This window comes from Nyctereutes procyonoides, unplaced genomic scaffold (assembly GCF_905146905.1).
Source record: "Nyctereutes procyonoides isolate TBG_1078 unplaced genomic scaffold, NYPRO_anot_genome, whole genome shotgun sequence".
In the NCBI taxonomy this organism is placed as follows: Eukaryota; Metazoa; Chordata; class Mammalia; order Carnivora; family Canidae; genus Nyctereutes; species Nyctereutes procyonoides.
Window position 1 is genome coordinate 9,342,616 of NW_026575021.1, and position 19,639 is coordinate 9,362,254.

At 52.9% G+C, this 19,639-nt stretch overlaps 1 long non-coding RNA gene and 1 other non-coding gene across 3 annotated transcripts in view; one reads left to right on the forward strand and one right to left on the reverse strand.

Moving 5' to 3' along the window:
* LOC129519784 (uncharacterized) overlaps positions 1 to 19,639 on the forward strand; it is a 62,902-nt gene that overhangs the window by 25,349 nt on the left and 17,914 nt on the right. For both annotated transcript variants that reach the window (XR_008666444.1, XR_008666445.1), the window contains one exon: positions 3,755 to 4,118. This is a non-coding gene — a long non-coding RNA (uncharacterized LOC129519784). The remainder of the gene's footprint in view (positions 1 to 3,754; positions 4,119 to 19,639) is intronic.
* On the reverse strand, positions 13,180 to 13,301 carry LOC129520830 (small nucleolar RNA SNORA26). Its single transcript, XR_008666681.1, has one exon. It is a non-coding gene; the product is annotated as a small nucleolar RNA SNORA26 (small nucleolar RNA).

Genomic DNA, 19,639 nt, shown 5'->3' on the forward strand with positions numbered 1-19,639 from the left:
AAAGGTTGATAAATAATTCAGTGAACGGCTAAAACATCCGATGAGCCTTTTGAGCTGGCTAATAAATAAACTCTTTTCCCAACCAATGTATTGTGTTCTCTCAAATAATGACAAAGATATATATTCTGTAAGTTTCAAACATAAAAAAGGTCTTTGTGACCATCATTGGTAAAACTGCAACTATTTCCTAGGACTTTCCATCCCTTGCAAACTTTACATATAGAAGCAGAAAAGCATCTTATCCCTTAACCCAACATTGTGGGGATTGACATATTTCAAAAGCACAGAGGCTGTTTGATAAGACTTCATCCTCCCAACAGACGTTCTCTAACATTCCGACTGCACTCTCATTTCACTTTCCTCATCACTTTGTTGGTACTTGACATTGTGGAATTATGGGCTCAATAAATATATTTGCCTGTATGTATGAGGTTTCTGATGTACCTGCACATTTGAAGGGAAGCAAGGCAAGCCAGAACAGAACTCCAAAATCTTACAATCAATTTTATTCAAAAGTTTTCAAATTTACTCAATGCAAAAGTGCAAACCTGCCAGATATTCGTATTGGCTATAGGCGAACTCTGTCTTACATGGAGCTGAGCAATGCCCATGGTCAACCTTGAGGACCTGACCTGCATTCTTCATCTTTCCCCCAACTCTCTTCATTGTGATTCAACAAATACATTGGTCTCTGTGAAGCTTCCATGCTAGCAGGGAACAGACAACAGGCACACAACAAATAATCAAGTTTGTCTTAAACCTCTTTAGCAGTGACCATGAGCACTGAATCCAAGGGCCTGTGGCTATCAACCTTTTCATAACATGAAATTAGTAAGATGCATTTTTATGGCCAAAAAAATTAGTAAGCAGTACTGGCCCTACCCTGTACTGTTTATTTCCATTTTACAAAAGAAAATTGAGGTTCTCGTGACTCTAGATTCCTTTTCCTAACATTTTCCCTCAAGGGCTTTGTATCTCTGCCAGGCTAATATATGGCGCCCTGCCTCCCTCATCTACCTATGATCCACGTACATCAGTACTGAAAGCTGCAGGCCTACTTTAATGGCTTCTCTAGTTTCAATGCCAAGACTTTAGCCACATTTTGTTTAACAGACACAGGAAGGCAACGGGCCTAGGACTTCTGCTCAGGAGGTGTTATTATGCTCTGTACCCCTGGACGGGTCTGTTTCTTCAGGCCTTTGACAACATTACGATGGACAATGATCCCATCTCAAAGCATGTACCCAGAATTACTGGGGGGCTCTTTTGCAAAACTTCAAAGAACTGGTTTTTCCATATGAATAAGTTGTCAATTTGCTAAAATGCTCATTGGTTTGTTTATACTTGACTTCCATTTTTTTTAAAGATTTATCTATTTATTTACTCATGATAGAGAGAAACAGAGAGAGAGAGAGGCAGAGACACAGGCAGAGAGAGAAGCAGGCTCCATGCCGGGAGACTGACGCGGGACTCGATCCCAGGACTCCAGGATCGTTCCCTGGGTCAAAGGCAGGCACTAAACGGCTGGGTCACCCAGGTGTCCCTATACTTAATCCCTTTCATTAGCTTCTGGTTTCCCCTTCCTGAATGGTCTATTTCCAAAGCAAAAAACTACCCACCCATAGGCATATACCCTTTATTTCCTCTGCCTTATGAAAGACAGCACACCAGACACCCTGCTCTGCATCTCGCTCTTGTTTTTTGTAATGATAGAATCTTTAGCAAGCTGTCTACCCTCTGGGTTTATTCACCTGCCAAATGGGAAGGATTCAACAGAAGAATATAGGGACCTCACCATTGGACTGGGCAGGAGACATGCTCAATAAATGCTATCTTGTCCCTACAATCCTACTTCTGCTGCTGCCCACGTGGGATCGGATGGCTACACCTCATACCAGATGAACTTGCCCGTTAGGAGAATAAATGCACATGGGTTATCAGGAGAGCACCCTGAACCCTCCCAGCTTAAATGGTGTATGGCTTTCTCCTGAAGGGAAATAGAGTCTTCAGTTACAAAACATACAAGATCTTAGGTTCACGCGGTTGGGAGCCTGTGGATGAACAGATTAATAGGAAAGTTTATTCTGTATGTATATACAAAGATAGTAGGGAGTAGGCTGCAAAGGGCAGCTGATGGAAGAGCCCGGAATAAGGTTTTATCTGCCAGCTTAATGGGGTTGGGGGCAGTATGAAGACTTCAGTGGGAAAGTACGGAAGGTGCAGATAGGAGTATTCATACAGTTCTTTGGGATGTCCCGGTACCAACTCAGCTCCTCCCTTGCAAAAGGCTCCCTCAGAGAGGGAGTCTGACAGCTGAATTCTCAGAAAAGTCTGCTTTACTCATCAAAGAGAGGTTGAAAGTTGGCCTCCTTCCGCAGCTGCTGTTTATTCAGATGTTCAGTGTAAGTAAAGTAGTCTTTACGACCTCCCAGGGAAAAGGATTCGGTGGCAGTGAATCCTTGTTCTGTTACTTTGGAAATGTTTAGAGTTGTTGCTTCTAAATGGGAAGTTTCCAAACCTGGAAAAAGGGTCCTTAATGGATTGGTGTTGTGAAAAATGGGTAGACTGTCTACGATGTCTGGTTGGGTGCGTCTATGTGTTGCTACTTTATGTATCGAAGAGTGTGCATTTGTGATTGGACTAGCATTGGAAATGGGAGTCCTGGGGGAGGGCAGGTGCCAGGTGGCCAAGTCCACATGGCCCTGGCCATTTAGGGGGGAGCTCCTTAAATACTATATTACCACATAAGATAAAAAGACCAGAGTCGTTCATGGACAAAGGTCAGAGTGGAACATGTGACCCACCAGGCTGGCATCTGATGTCCATCATGATCTGTCATTAGTCATGTTGGCATCTACACGTCTCCATTTACCACGTGCCTGTCAGCCTGAAAGAACAAAGCAGGTTGTGAAATATCTGGTATAGAACACCTTTGGTTTGATTTTGGCAGCTACAGAGATAGGTGTTATTATCTAACGAGGTCATTCCAGAATTTTGGTCCACTCCTATGTAGTCTTGGGTATGGGGCACACCAAGCAGGGGGCAGGCTGAGCTATTCCAGGTCCCACTTGTGTGGCCTGAAGACCAGGAATATTGGCCAGTGACTAGGCAAACATTTACATCGTAAGAGTCAGTCTTGGACTCGTTTACAACATGTATGGAAGGTCTGAAGGTACCATCTGTGAAATCAAACCGTAGTGTTTGATTACGGTGTTGTTTTGATAGGTTACCTAGGAGGGGGTCTGGTGCCCTTTTTATTTTCGATCCAAGAGTAAAATCTCCCTCCCAAAGCTCCACTTAAGTAAATAATAGACCTTGAGCCTCTGTAGAAGATTCCCAATGCCAAATTATTCGACAATAGGAGGAAGTAGTGATTCTGTCCTTTTGTTTGTGGATACCGTTCCCTTTTATACACCCACAGTCCAGAATGTGTCCACCAGGCACTGGCACAGGCAAGAACAGAAACTAGTTCGGGTCCCTGTGCATGATCTAAGCAATGATATAACCAGCAATCAGATAAATCAGCTAAGGAGCCAGGATTTGGAAGAGTGGTGGGAGTGGGTAATGGGGTTGTGCTAGAACTGCTGAAAAAAGCAACAAGCATGAGTTGAAGCAAGACATAGTTTGAAAGGGAGCCCACAGTGGAGGGACAGAGGAAACATAGGTTAAGACAAGCAACCTCCAGCCAATCTTTCTGTAAATAAAAGAGGATTTTTAATTAATTAAATAATTCATTTATTTTTTAAATCTCTAGGTCAGAGAATTTTCCAGGTCAGGGAGAAAGGTTTCACGGGAAGATAAATGAAGACAATATTCTTGATTCAAGATCTTGGACAAAGCTGCCTACTTCATGGTGTCATCTGCTTCTGGAGCCTGGGTAGGCTCTGGAAATCCTCAACTTGATGTCACTCATACGGACGGCCTTCTAATTGTTATAGGGGTGATGATCTCTGGACCTAGCTTGGTGGGTCTCCTGGAAGATTCTGGAAGATTTTTATTTTGATCAAAGTGTAGACGGTTAACAGTATTTCCTAAAGCCTCTAAAGCCTTCCCAGCGAGATGATGACGCACGGTTTCTTCTACAAACTTCGATGTGTACTCCATCTCCTGGTAGAAAGGTATGGCAAGGCTTGTTAGTCAGTGAAGACCGTATTTCTATCACCTGTTGATGTCATGCTGCAATAGTTCCTACATAGAACTAGTCAACATATTGAATTGTTCACTCAATGCTCCATAATGCTCACCCGGCCTAGGAATGGAAGGTTTAGAGAGGTCAGCAGGCATGAGGGGACCAAAAACTATTTCAAAATGGGTCAATTTCAAGTATTCTGGATCTGTTGTTTGAACCCCATGAAGTCTGGCTTCAGATGCTTTATGACCTTTCCAGCCAAGGCCTTCAGATGTTCTCAAATTTAGTCTTTATGTCACTCTAGCGGGTTGGTCCTGCCTTCAGTGACAAATACCTACACTTTGGGATCCCTGGGTGGTGCAGCGGTTTGGCGCCTGCCTTTGGCCCAGGGCGCGATCCTGGAGACCCGGGATCGAATCCCACATTGGGCTCCCGGTACATGGAGCCTGCTTCTCCCTCTGCCTATGTCTCTGCCTCTCTCTCTTTCTCTCTCTGTGACTATTTAAAAAAAAAAAACTTAAAAAAAAATACCGACACTTTATTTAATTCATGAAAGACACAGAGAGTGGCTGAGACACAAGGCAGAGGGAGGAACAGGCTCCCTGCTGGACTCGAATCCAGGACCCCAGGGGGTCACAATCTGGGCCGAAGGCAGGTACATGCTCAACCACGGAGCCACCCAGGTGCCCCCGAATACGGACAGTGTAACTGAATGCAGGTACCACCAACGCTATGATTAAGTTTGATTTCATCACTTTGTGCTCTGAACAGTGTCACAAAATCACAAAGATGCTGGAATGGAAAGGACATTTTCCTCTGGTTCGGCTGTGACTTGGACCCCGAGGTGGGTTCCAGCTGGATTTTTATGGGCTGGTAGGGGATTTCTAGTAAGATTGGGGGAGTTTCTCAAGCTCTTAGTCCCTAATCCCGATATGGAACTTCCCGTTAAGGGCGTGCTCTGCGGGTATTCTTGGAACTGACTTGGGCTGGAGACCGCAGTCGTTACTTTTCTAGGGGCATTTCCTGAATTTCTTGGGTCCCACAGAAGCATGTGTGTACCTTAGGCCGTAGAGTTGCTGTAGGTCAGTAAAAATAACCAGCATCAGAATATTCCAGCTTCCACGGCTGCTACCTGTAGCTTTCAACCTGGAAAAAAGGAAAAATTTCCAAATGACCTTTCCAACAGAAAACAATTTTGAGGTACCTTATTTTCAGTTTGTCCCCAAAGATATGTGTCCAGGAAGAAGCCTTGTGTTCCTGTGTTCCATCCCCCCTCCCCTGGTTTTTCCCCACCCTTCAAAGACCAGCAACTCTGAAAGGATCATCTAAGAAGGGGGAAGTTTGCATTCCTCACTGTGCTACCAACTAGAATCCCATCACAGAAGGGGGCACCTGGGTGCTCCAGCGGTTGGCTGGATCCCAGGGCCCGGGGTGAGCCCTGGCTGCCCAGTTAGGCCAGATGGGGCCTACCCGGGACCAGGGTCCTCTTCCCGCCCCTGCCTGCGCTCTAGCGCCAGCACATGCTCACTCTCGCAGTACAGAACACCTTACTGTGGAGTTTCCCCGCCAGTGATGCCAAGGAAAGAGATGAGGCAAATGGATCCCAGATGAGCTTTATTGCAAGCACCCTAGGGCGAGGTTCCATGACTCACAGGGGTGGGGGGGTTGTGAGTCAGGTAAGTCACACTGGGAAGGAATTGGTGATATTCTTTTATTGGGTCGGGGTAGGGCCCTGGCTTGTACCCAAAAAAGGCGAGGTATGTGGTGGTTAGTGAGCATGGGGCGGGGGAAGTGTGTCAGATCATCGCCAAGGCATGGGTTCGGTTCATATCTGTAAGGTACGTAGTGCTCAGGACACACGGGGCGAGGAGTAGGTGATTGGCACTTCCCAAATGGGAAGTTCCTGGGTGGAGAGTGTCGGTCTCCCGATGGTGACGAGAAGGCCCGTTGTGAGGGTGGCGGGAAAGTCTGTCATCTTAGAGAGGGTTGGTGGAAGGTCCACCATTTCGGTGCCCCGACTTCCCTGCCGGCCCATCATTCCAACCTTTTATATACTGGTGTCAGGGGACGTTGACTTTGCTCTGGCTACTTCCTGCAGGCAGTGGGGCGCCATCGTAGAGGCCATCGGAAGTGGGCAGGCGAGAATAGGGCTGTAGGAGGAGTTGGTTAACTGATATTCTGGTTGTTTCTCGCAGGCGCTCTTGTGCATAACGCATAAGGCAGGGACCGATTAAGATTAACAGGAGGAGTCTACAGAGGGGCCCTGCCAAGGGGAGAGGCCAGGTCACCCAGGCTTGAGGGTTTAAGCCCCAAAGAGAGTCATCTTGACGCCTTGCTCGGATCCGATCTCTGAGCTCCTTGACTCTGGAGGTGACTATGCCCGACTGGTTGACAAAATAGCAGCACTCCTTGTTCAGGTAGAGGCATGTTCCCCCTTTTTCAGCGGTGAGGATGTCCAGGGCCCATCGGTTCTGCAGGGTGACGGCAGCTAAGCTGGTGACTTGAGTCTGTAGGGCCGTGAGGGAGTCGGCTATACGTTCCATGTCTTTGTTGAGTGCCTGGGAGAGCTTGTAATAGAAGTTAGTGGAGGTTCCCAGTCCCGCCGCCCCAGTTGCCACCCCAGTTGTTAGTCCTGCCCCTACTAAGAAGGGGAGAAAAACAGCCCTTTTTCTCCGAGGGGTAGGGGTAGGGAATACTTGAGAGGAGAGCTGTTCAGAGGAATAGATGCTTGTGGTGGGAGACAGAAGGATGAGAGTGCAGTTTAAAGAGTCATTGGCGGTTAAGCAACAAGAGTCCTGTCGGGCAGGAGAGAAAGATTCCTGAGGGGGTGCAGTAGGGGAGAGTGGAGATGTTGTTGGTGGTATGAGGGGTGGAGGAGATGAGGTTCAGGATCGATATGGGAGCACCGATAGGTCCAATGTGGACCGTTTTATTGGAGAAATTGGGTATAGGCCAGGATTAGGAATCGGGATCCCGATGATGTTAGTGAGGGAAGAAAAAGGAAAGCAGATCCAGCAATCTTGTCCTCCAGAAACATTTTTCCAGAGGTTGTAACTGGAATTTAGGAGGGTTAGGGTGAGCGGTTTGGTGGAGGGTGCTCCCCGTGAGGAGTCGAGATGGATCCCTTTATATCCGGGTTGTGCTTGTACAGGTGTTGTACTCTCCTGAGGGAGTGGTTGCGGGAGGCCTGGTCCTGGACCCCTCCCCCATCAGAGAGTCCTATTTGGGCCAAATAGGTCCAGCAGACCTTTCCAGATTTAGGGTACTTAGTGCAGGGGGATTGAAAGGTTTGAGACAGCTCAGAGGTCCAAAAGGTCCTTCCCGGGGCATAGGGCGACATGCAGAGGGTTGGCGTTTTTCCCTGGTAGCAAGATTTTGGCATAGAGGTACAAGCTGAGAAGTAGCGTGAAGTACCCGAGCCCCTCATGCAGCCACATGACTCCGCCTGGATCGGGGGGCTCAGGAGGAGTATTAGGAGGAGACTTAACCAAGCGGAGCTTGGTGGGGCCCACCATCGGGGAGGCCCATTTACAGTCGGCGGGGGCCCATTTAAGGTTGTCGATGTGTACCCGTGGCTGGTGGCCCAGGAATTTAGCCGCAGTTGGGGTAGTGAGGATGACGGTGTGGGGTCCCGTCCACCGCGTTTGCAAGGGGCCGGGGCTGCGACTCCTGAGGAGAACCTGGTCACCTGGGAGCAGCTTCTGGGGAGGAATCTCATCGTCCTCGAGGTCGTTCGGGGCTAGGGGGACTGAGTCAGCATGAGCTCTCGGGAGGGCCTGAAGGAGAGTAAGGTACGGCAGGTAAGAGAGGAGGAGTGGGGGGACAGCCGGGAGATTGTGATCTATAAGGAAGGGACGACCGTAGAGGAGTTCGAATGGGCTCAATCCCGAGGGTCCACGGGGGGCCGCCCTAAGCCTGGTGAGGGCTAGGGGCGAGAGGGTAGGCCAAGAGAGATGGGTTTCCAGGGTAAGTTTGAGGAGTTGGGCTTTAAGTAGGCCGTTGGCCCTTTCTACTTTACCCGATGCCTGCGGATGGTAAGGGATGTGTAGTTTCCAGGAGATGCTGAGACTTTCAGCCACTTGCCGGGTTATGCTGGATAAGAAGGCGGGCCCGTTGTCCGACTGGAGGGTTCGAGGCAGCCCGGAACGGGGAATGATGTGTTTGTAAGGACGGTGGCCACGACGTCCGCCGTCTCACGGGCCGTGGGATAAGCTTCTATCCAACCTGTGAACGTGTCAACCGGGCTTAGTAGGTACCGATGGGTTTTATGACGGGGCATGTGGGTGAAGTCCAGCGGCCGGTCTTCTCCTGCCTGGTGGCCCCGCAATTGGTGGTTAGGTCCTGGCCTGCGGATTCCACCTTGTGCACTGACAGCTGAACAGACAGTACATGCCCCGTGGACGGTTTCAACGACCTTGGACAGGGAAGGGGGATAGAAGAGAGGCTGCAAGAACTGAAACCACGCCTTGGGGCCGATATGAAGCATCTGGTGAATTTCTGTGACCAAGGTGTGGGCCGGATTTTCAGGTATGGCAAGGCGGTTCTGGATGTGGATCCACCCTTTGTCCCCCAGCTTACCCCCAGCCTCTGGAGTGCTAGCGTCTCCTCCTTGGTGTAACAAGGTTGGTGTGTGGTGTTAAGAGTACAGGGGCAGGAGTGGTGCTAAGGGCCGTCTGCCTGACCACGTCAGCCTTGTTGCATCCTTTAGGTCGAGAACCGTGAAATGAGAGGTGCCGGGAGGGATGTGAGATAGCAAGGTATAGGGATTGGGAACGACGGGGTGGAGTGGGATGACGGCTTCATTGGGTCGTAGGTCCTGTGCTAGCCGGTAGGCCCCTGATGGCTTTCGCACAGGCAGGATAGGGGTATTGCAGGGGGAGTTGATAGGGACGAGAAGGCCCTGCTGCTTTAGGCGGTCTATTATAGGTTTGAGACCCCAACGATGGATTAGGGAGATGGGAAACAGCCCTAGAGGGGTATGTGGAGTTATCCTTTAACTGCATATGAACAGGACTGTGGTGTGAGATGACAATGCGTTTGGATGTGTCCCAAACTTGGGGATTAATGGCGGGCAGGTTTGATGGGACGGGGGTCGGAGGAGAGGGGAGGAGTGACAATAGGAGACACTCCGAGGCTGAGGGAGAGGGAGAAAAGCAGATGGTGGCCCGCAGTTTTTGGAGGATATCTCTGCCCAAGAGGGGCACTGGGCAGGTGGGGATTACGAGGAATGAATGAGAGGAAGGGAAACCATCCAGGCCCCAGGTGAGGGGTTGGGTCATCCTAGGGAAGGAGGAGGTACTGTTGATTCCCATCACCGCGACTGGTGAGGCATGTGTGGGTCCCGAGTAGGATGGCAGGACTGAGTAGGTAGCTGCCGTGTCCAGCAAAAAGGAGATGGACTTACCTGCTACCTGGAGCATTACCCTGGGCTCGGCTTGGCTGAGGGGGTATCCGAATCCGGGCTCCATCAGTCGTCCTCCAGCCTGAGTAGCTGGAAAAGCGGGACCTGCCAGTTCAGGGTTTCCCCCGAGTAGAGGCGCTGAGGATCCCCTGAGGCTTCGACAGTCCAACTTCCAATGTCCCATCAGGTGACACTGACGGCACGGCGTCGTGGGTGCCTCTGGGTTAGGACACTGACGGGCCCAGTGCCCTTCGGCACCGCATTTAAAGCATGTCCCCGAAGGGGTACGTCCGGTTGCCCCTCGTTGCTGGTTCCCGGAACCAGCTGGCCACAGGGCCGCCACCAGGGCCTGGGTTTGTAACTGGACCTTCTGCTGGGGTCTGGCTTGCCGTTTGAGTTCGGCTGCCTCCTCTCGGGAGTTAAAAACCTTAAAGGCCATTTCACCAAGTCAGAGATGGGGGTCTGGGGTCCCTCCTCTGTCTTTTTCAGTTTTTTCCTGATGTCCGGCGCTGATTGGGAAATAAAGTGGGTCGCCAGGACTGTGGCTCCTGCCGGAGAGGCCGGGTCTAATCTGGTGTATTGTGTTAGGGCCTCAGTCAGCTGGTTAAGGAATAGGGTGGGGTTTTCATCTGGAGCTTGGATAATCTCCCCAATCTTATTGTAGTTAACGGCCTTATTGGAGGCCGCCCTCATGCTGGTGATAAGGCACTGAACCATGTGGTCTGGCCGCTGGCAGCCACTCTGATAGTCCCACCCGGGCTCTATGGCAGGTACTGCCTGAGCGCCTACGGGCATGGTGGCATCAGGGAGATGGACCTGATCGGCATGTTCTCGGGTGGCGGCCTGGATGCGTTCCCTCTCCTCGGCGGGGAGGGTAGTGGTCTGAACCACGTGTAGGTCATGCCAGGTGAGATCATAGGCTTGGGCCAGATATTGGAATTCTTTTATGAAATTGTCCGGGTTGGCTGAAAAGGAACCCAGCACAAGGATGGGCGGGATCCCAAGGTCTAGAAAGCTTGAACATAAGGAACTTCAGACCATTTGCCCTGGTGTCTGCAGAGGTTGAGATCTGTGAGTACCTGAAAGTCAAACGTGCCCTCGGAAGGCCATTGTGATTGGTTGCCCAATTTGTACTGAGGCCATACGATGGCACAATAATGTAGAAGACGCCATCTGGGTAAGTCCTGGTCCCACTCCGATGTACGGAGGTTGGCCAGAAGGCAGCCCAGGGGCGTTTTGGGGTTGAATTTGGATTGGGAAGCTCCCATGGTCCCCTTCACTGACCCACTCAACTCACGGAGAAGGGCGTCCCCTTGTCCGTGTACCGGGTCAACGGAGGGACAGTAGTTTCCTCGGAATGAGGACGTCTCCTGATTCCTTGGGACTGGCGGGGCCACCAGGTGGCCGGAGGTCTGCCCAGGCGCGGCTGTGGCTAGGACAGGGCGACCCCGGAGGTGGGTTGGGGCCAGGGAACACTCACCACGACAGGTCCCTAAGTAAGCCTCGTGGAGGTGGGCTGCAGGGGTTGAGGTCTGGAGGAGGAGGAGGGAGTCCCTGTGCCGGGCAAGGGCTCAACCTCCTCTCGGGTTTCGGCAATACATATTGAGTTTCCCCCGCCAGTGATGTTAAGGAAAGAGACAACAAGGCAAATGGATCCGAGAAACGAGCTTTATTTCAAGCACCCTCGGGTGAGGTTTGTTAGGTTTTTTGGTAACTAAATAGAAATGAGACCGCCAAGGCAAGCGAGGGTCCAAGAACAGATTTTATTGCAGGCACCCTCGGGCGAGGTTCCACGACTCACGGAGGGGAAGAGTGAGTCGGGAAGTCGCGCCAAGACAAGGTGGCAGGGGGTTTACATAACGTCGTAAGGCAGAATGGTTTCCTATTGGTCGGCTCATATGCAAAGGAAGGATTGCAATCCAACCAGAGTGACCCTCACTATGCAAAGGAAGGATTGCAATTCGGTCAGTCAAAGGTGACTTCCTCCTCTGGGGTTTGAAGGGCATTGGGTCCGGTCGGGTAAGTCCAAAGGAGAGGTCTAAGGGTCTGCGTCAAGCTGTCAGCAGGTCATTGGTCCATTGGCGTCCCAGGTGGAGGTGGTGACAGGAACCTCAGCCATTTGGGGTATCCGCCATCTTGAGGAGTTTCTCTTCCCGCCTGGCCCCAACAAGGTTCCGCGAAGAGAGGGACAGGGAGAGGGAGAGGGAGGGGTAGTGAGTTGGGGGAAGTCGTGCTGAGAAGGAATTAGCGATGTTCTTTTATTGGGTCTCTTTTATTGGGTTGGAGTAGGGCCCTGGCTTGCCCCAAAAAAAGCAAGGTATGTGGTGGTTAGTGAGTATGGGGCGGGGGAAAGTGTGTGGGATCATCGCAAGGCACAGGTTCGAGTTCATATCTGTAAGGTATGTGGTGCCCAAGGGACATGGGGCGGGGAGTAGGTGATTGGCACTTCCCAACTGGGAAGTTCCTGGATGGAGAGTGTCGGGTCTTGGTCTCTCGATGGTGACAAGAAGGCCAGGCCCGTTGTGAGGGTGGTAGGAAAGTCTGCCAGCTTGGAGAGGGTTGGTGGAAGGTCCACCATTTCGGTGCCCTGACTTCCCAGCTGGCCCATCAAGGTACAGTACAGAGCTCAGAAAATATGTGTGCAAAAGGTAGAAAAAGCTGAGTGCACTCCCCAGGCGTGGGACCCTCTGGGTGGGTCCTGGGGGTCTCTCAGATCCCGGACGAGCCCCCAAATGTTGTGCCCAAGATTGCAAAGCCGAGAAACCACCAAGGAGCCAACACCGATGCAAGAACATGAGGCTTTATTAGCAAGCTCAAGCTTGGGTCCAAGCGTACCTGTCACGGTGGAGCAGGGACTTGGGCTCGAGGTGGGTTCCAGCTGGATTTTTATGGGCTGGTCTAGGGGATTTCTAGTAAGTTTGGGGGAGTTTCTCAAGCTCTTAGCTACTCATTGCCATATGGAACTTTCTGTTAAGGGCGTGCTCTGCGGGTATTCTTGGCACTGACTTGGGCTGGAGGCCGCAGTGCATACTCCTCTAGGGGCCAGGGGTGGGGGACATTTCCTGAATTTTTGGGTCCCACAGAAGCATGTGTGTACCTTAGGCCGCAGAGTTGCTGCAGGTCAGTAAAAATAACCAGCATCAGAATATTCCAGCTTCCACGGCTGCTACCTGTAGCTGTCAACCTATAAAAAAGGAAAAACTTCCAAATGGCCTTTCCGACAGAGAACAGTCGTTGAGGTACCTTGTTCTCAGTTTGTCTCCGAAGACAGGGGTGCAGGAAGAAGCCCTGCGTTCTGCGTTCCACCCCCCTGCTTTCCCCACCCTCCAAAGACCAGCACCTCTGCAAGGATCGGCTAAGGACGGGGAAGCCTGCACTCCTCTCTGTGCTACCAACTAGAATCCCATCACAGAAGGGGGCAGAAGGGGGCAGAAGGGGGCGCCCGGGTGCTCCGGGGCGGGCGTCCTTCCGCGGGGTCAGGGTCCCCGGGCCGCGGCCGCTTCCCGCCCCTCCCCCGCGCCGCAGCGCCAGCACGTGCTCGCTCTCGCTCTCCCTCCCGCTCTCCCTCCCCCGCTCTCCCGCGCGGACGCACAAGAGCTTACAAAACCCCCCACACAGGTGCTCGGCCGGAAGGAGCCGTCTCCGGTCGGGCTGTGACTCCAGACAGGATCCAAAGAGGAGCTGCGCGGGCTCGTCCCTGGGTTTCATGGAGCCTTGCTGTCCCCTTCTGTGTTGGCCTCCCAGGGCACCGCGGCCGCCTTGGGAGGGCACAGGAAAGGGGGGGCCCGGGGCCCGATCGCGGGGCGCCGCGGGGGCTGGGCGGGGCGGGCGGCCACGTGCTCCGGGCCGGGCCCGGGGTCGCGGGGGGGGGAGGGGCGGGGGGTCCTACCTGCGCGGGGAGCTCCGGCCGCCGCGGCCCCGCTCGCGTCCGACACCCGGGCCGCCCCGAGCCCTCCGGAGTCGCCGGCCTGGGGAGCAGAGCGCAAGGTCGGCGGGGGGCGGGGCGGGGCGGGGCGGGGGGAGGCCTCCGGGCGGCCCCTCGCGGCGCCTGTGCCTCGCGCGGCCCCGGGACGGGCTGAGCCGCCCGCCCCCCGGGCCGCCGAGGGCTGCTCTACCCCTCCGTCCTGGCCGCCGGGAGCACGGGGCTCGGGGCGGGCAAAGCTCGAGGGGACGCGGCCGAGGCCCTCCCGCCGCCCGCGCCCCCCCCCCCCCCCGCTCGCCCCCCGCTCGCCCCCGCTCACCCCCGCTGACCTGGCCCGACTCCCGCGGACCCCGGCGGGCGCGCACAGACCCGGCGGCGGGGGGCGGGGGCGGCGCATCCCCAATGGCGGGGCGGGGCGCGCTCCCCATTGGCGCCCGCGCTCCTCGGCCCGCCCCCGGCCGTAAGGGGAGGGGACACGGGCCCGGCGCTTGGACGCAGGCGGCGCACGGACCCGGCGGCAAGGTGTGGGGAGAGGCGCATCCCGGAGGCCCCGGCGGGGCGGGGCGCGCTCCCTATTGGCGCCCGCGCTCCTCGGCCCGTCCCCCGGTGGCGAGGGGAGGGCGCACGGACCCGGCGGCGGGGGCGGGGGCTGTGCTCGGACGGGGGAGGGGGCGGTGCACAGACCCGGCTGGGGAGGGGGTGGTGCACGGACGGGGAAGGGGGCGGTGCACGGACGCGGCTGGGGAGGGGGTGGTGCACGGGGGGTGGGGCGGTGCACGGACGAGGGGGCGGTGCCTGGACCTGGCGGCGGTGTGGGGGGCCGTGCACGGACCGGTTGGCGGTGGGAGAGGGCGCCGGGCACGGGAGTCGGGGGGCGGTGTGGGGGTCGGTGCACGGACCCGGTGGCGGCGGGGGAGGGGTCGGTGCACGGACCCGGCGCGGATCCCCGCACGGATCGGCGCCCGCGCCCCTCGGCCGGCCCGGCGCCCCGGCCCTGCGGCGGCGGGAGCGGGAGCGGGAGCTGGGCCTGCGCGGAGCCGCCTCCCTGGCCGGCGGGCCGGGCCCCGGGGACAGTCGCGGCTCGTGGCGGCGGCGCGCGCGGCGCGCTCGGAGGGGTCGGGCAGCGGGTCGGGCCGAGCCGTAACGGAAGCGAAGCGCCGCAGCCCAGGGCGGGTCCCGAGCGCGCCTGCCCCGCCCTGGGCCGCGCCCAGCCCCGACGAGCACCCGGCCCGGCCTCGGAGTCCTGCTCCCGGAGACCCTGTAGGACCGCCCCGAGAGTCCACCCGCCGGTAACGCTCCGTCTTGCGAGTATCTTGTATCAGCCCCACGTTTCACGTGGGGCAACTGAGCCACGCTGGGTAGCTTGCCAGGTGGCCCAGGAGCTAGCAAGTGGTGGGTTCGGGATCTCAGTCCAAAAGGTCTGAAAGTCCAGGCCCCAGGATCCTATGGGACGCCGCCTCCCCGCGGGGAGACCAGCAGCGCGGACAGGCCATGCCCAGGGGGTGGGGGCTCCCCAGGAAAGCGCCAGACCCCTTTTAGGACCCAAAAGTATAATGGGATTTAAGGACGCAGGAGCAGAGGGGCCCTCGGCCCCAGCCGGAGGCCCTGGTATAGTGTGTGGTTGATGCTGAGAACAATGCAAAGAGATTCAAGCAGTTTTTAGGAGAGGAAATGACAGGCCCTGACATAGGGTGTGGCTGGAGAGGCATTAAGGTGATTTCTGCCCGAGAGGAAATGGAGTAGATTTTATTAAGTCCTGGCAGCCAGCCACTACTTTGTAGATACTCCTAGAAGGATGTAAAATGGGTTAAAGTGGTAGAGGGAACACCACTTTGCTGTCCCTTTACCTTTTGGGTTTTTTTAAAAGATTTTATTTATTTAGAGATCCCTGGGTGGCGCAGCAGTTTGGCGTCTGCCTTTGGCCCAGGGCGCGATCCTGGAGACCCGGGATCGAATCCCACATCAGGCTCCCGGTGCATGGAGCCTGCTTCTCCCTCTGCCTGTGTCTCTGCCTCTCTCTCTCTCTGTGACTATCATAAATAAATAAAAATTAAAAAAAAAAGATTTTACTTATTTATTCATAACACAGAGAGATAGAGAGGCCGATACATACAGGCAGAGGGAGAAGCAGGCTCCATGCATGGAGCCCCCCCACCCCCCAGCCTTGTGGGACTTGATCCTGGGTCTCCAGGATCATGCCCTGGGCAAAGGCAGGCGCTAAACCACAGAGTCACCCGTGTCCCTCCCTTTACCTTTCTTATCTTAGAATCTTCTAAATATGCCTTTGGTTTTCCATCTGGTCTTGTTACAGTCCCTTTGGATACCTGACACGTAGACAGGTATTACCTTTCCTTCAGTTATGTCACTGAGTGTGGACAAGTTGCAATGGGAAGAATTTTAGGACAGAGAAGTAAATCTCAGCCAAGAGACACTAATGTAGGAGTTCAGTGGCAACCCTAGTGGGGTTGGGAGTAGTTGTGCAGGATGTTTGCCTCCCAGGCCAGATGATAACAACACAAAGAGGTTATGAAATAATTACAATAGGGTTTCCCTTGAACTCAGGAGAAATCCACCTCAATCTGAAGACTTTGCACCTCTGGCCAAATGACAACTGTCATTCATTCGAAATGGTAAAGCTGTTTGGTGTAGAGGAAAAATGTCTTCTCAACTATTAAAAAGAATTAATTATGATTAATACAGACATGAAGGAGTAAAGTTAACTTATTGCCTAACTGCTTTGGAATTAAATTCAGAGTAATCTGTATTTGGTATTAAAAATGCTTATGATTCAGTTGAAAGAAAATGGAATCCATTGACCTGATTATTTGAGAGAAATCTGTCCACTCTGAGAGAATTTAGCTTGTCCTAGAGGACCTGGGAGCTGGGTGGAAAAGCACAGGAGAACTGATGGGCAGGTACTGTCTTTGTTTTGTTTTGTTTTTAAAGATTTTTTATTTATTCATGGGAAACAGAGAGAGAGAGGCGGAGACCCAGGCAGAGGGAGAAGCAGGCCCCATGCAGGGAGCCCGACGCGGGACTCGATCCTGGGTCTCCAGGACCACACCCTGGGCCAAAGGTAGCGCTAAACCACTGAGCCACCCAGAGATCCCCAAGGTACTGCCTTTGTATTACCCCAAACTCCCACCTCTGTAAACAGGTACCTCTCCCCTGGACCACCATTAAATATATCCTGGCCCCTGGGCTCCAGACTCCATTCCTGCCAGTCTCCCTCAGCCTTCCGGGCTATCTGTTATTTGGGTTATTTTGCCCTCTGTCTTGTCTCTCGCTTCTTCTCTCTGGCTCTTAGTTCTCTATGTGTTTACGCTCTCTTTCAACCCGAATAAACTCTTCCTCCATCAAATGGGTCCCAGTCCCCAGGTACTACACTCCCCTCCCCTTCCCAACAGACCTTCAGAAAGACCATGCCATCAGGCACCTGGGGGGCTCAGCTCAACCAAGCGTCTGCCTTCGGCTCAGGGCGTGATCCCAGGGTCCTGGGATCAAGTCCAGCATTGGGTTCCCCGAATGGAGCCTGCTTCTCCCTCTGCCTGTGTCTCTGTCTCTCTCTGTGTCTCTCATGAATAAATAAAATAAAATACTAGAAAGGAAGGAAGAAAGAAAGAAAAATGAAAGAAAGAAAAGGAAGAGAAAGAAAAGAAAGACCATGCCAACATAGGCCTCCATTGCCTCAGCCTTATTCAGCCCTCGGGTCGGTACAGTCTGACTTTCCTTTTCCCCATTTCCCTGAAACTGCTCTCCGAGGCCACCAGTGACCTCTCGGTGACCAGATCCGTTGCTCCTGATCTTCCCCCGGCCTCCGTGGCATCGGACATACCTGAGCACTCCTTCCTTGATTCCTCCTTCCCTCTGGTTTCTGAGCCTCCACTCATCCCTGCCTTTTCCACCGACATCTGTGGCCCTTCCTTCCTCCTCTTTTGTTCCTACCCTTCAAGTGTTGGTTCTGACGACATTCTCTCTCAACTCACTTCTCTTTTTACTCTGTACGCTCCTGCTGACCAACTTCCCAGGAATGGCAATAATAAAAGTCATTTATTGAGCATCAGACACTACACATGCCATCCCTCATCCCTAAGACAATCCTGAAAGGCAGATAACAAGAATTTTATTAGTAACACTGACTGAGCACTGATGAACCAGCCAGAGAATTTAGCCTTTTACATAAAAATACCATTATCATCACTCAAGAGATCATAAGCTGAGGCCAAGAAAGCTTGAGTGATTTTCCCAGACTGCACAACTTATGGCAGAGCCAGGATGCCAGTGCTGGACTCCCAGCCTCCCTGGATCCCCCCACCCCACAATCCCTCCCATGCAGAGGTGATCCCTTCACCTAAACCACTCTCCCTGGCTTTAAGGAGCAGATGCCCCCAAGTCCTGCACCCATCCTCATCCGGAGGAGCCAGAGACGCCACAAAATCAGCACAGTTGTCTCAAGCACAGTTCCTTCTGTTCTTCCAACCCCCCACTTCCTTTCTGTGTCCTCTTGATGACTAGCAATTCCTCGGGCCAGCTGTCCAGAGCTCAGCCCTAGTGATGGCCTCTCTCTGCCTCCTCCTCCTCCTCCCATTCTCAGCATCCTGCTTCCTCCCTCCTATTCGGTCAGTTCTTTCCACAGACCATCCCATGAGTCTTCCCTCTCCTACCCACTCCCTTACTTTGGTTCTAGCTCACACCATGTACTTTCTGGCCCACCACAGCAGCCTCCACTCCACCTCCCTGCCTCCAGTCTTCCCTCCCCCAGTACAACTTCCACACCATTGGAAATCCTTAAATGGTCCTCACTGCCACCAGGACCAAGACCAATTCCCTGTCTATCCTTCTACCTCCCCCCACCCCACAGACCTATTAGGATCCAGCCATACTCAACTATTTGTAAGCCCCTGAATGCTCTGTCCAGCATTGCTCCACACAACTCTCTGCAATAATGGAAATGTTCTATAGCTGTGCTCTCCAAGATGGCAGCCACACGTGGCTAGTCAGTAGCTGACGTGTGAGCAGTACAACGAAGGAACTGATTTTTTAAGATTTTTTTTCAATTTTTATTTATTTATGATAGTCACACAGAGAGAGAGAGGCAGAGACACAGGCAGAGGGAGAAGCAGGCTCCATGCACCGGGAGCCCGACGTGGGATTCGATCCCGGGTCTCCAGGATCGCGCCCTGGGCCAAAGGCAGGTGCTAACCCGCTGCGCCACCCAGGGATCCCAGGAACTGATTTTTAAATTTTATTTACCTTTAATTTAAACTTAAATAGTCATCAGTGATGACTGGTAGGTACCATTTTGCATAGCACAGCAATTTAGCACATCCCAAAGTGTGATGCAGCAACACAGCCACCACCTGAAAGCTTGTTAGAAGTTAAAAAAAATCTCAGGCCCCATCCCTGATCTGCTGATTCATAATCTGCATTTCAACCAATGTAACATGTATGCATTGAGGTTTTGAGAAGCACTGCTCAGAGAGCTCCTGCTTCCTTGCTTTCGCACGTGCTGTTTTCCTTGTCTGCACTGCCCGTCACCTCTCCTCCTTTGCTCCTTGACTCCTATTTATCCCTCAAGATTCGGCATCTATAAGCACAGCATATTCCTAGGATGATTATCTGGAGGACAGAGGGTGGGTAGGGAGGAGTGAGAAGGAGAGAGGAAATGTCTATGATAAAACCACATGTATCTTGGGGCGCCTGGGTGGCTCATTCTAAGTGTCTGCCTTCGGCTCAGGTCATGATCCCAGGGTCCTGGGATAGAGCCCAGAGTCAGGCTTCCTGCTTAGTGGGGAGCCTGCTTTTTCCTCTCCCTCAGCACCACCCTGCCCTCACTCCCAATTGTGCGATTGTGCGACTCTCTCTCAAATAAATAAAATCTATAGTATCTATAAGTATCTATATATCTACATATCTGTATCTATATCCATATATATGCATATTACAGTTTGTGTGTCTACATGAAAAGATGGTTCTGTTAGCCGTGGTTCTCTCAAGGTGGTGGGGCTTCAAGTATTTAAAATATTTAAATATTTTTAAATATCTCTGAGTTATTCAAAGTCTTTACAATGAGTCTATGTTAAATAATTTTTTAAATATTTCTGAGTCATTCAAATTCTTTACAATGAGTCTGTGTTATTTGTAATCAGAAAATAAAATAATAATCATTTTCATTACAGAAAATAAA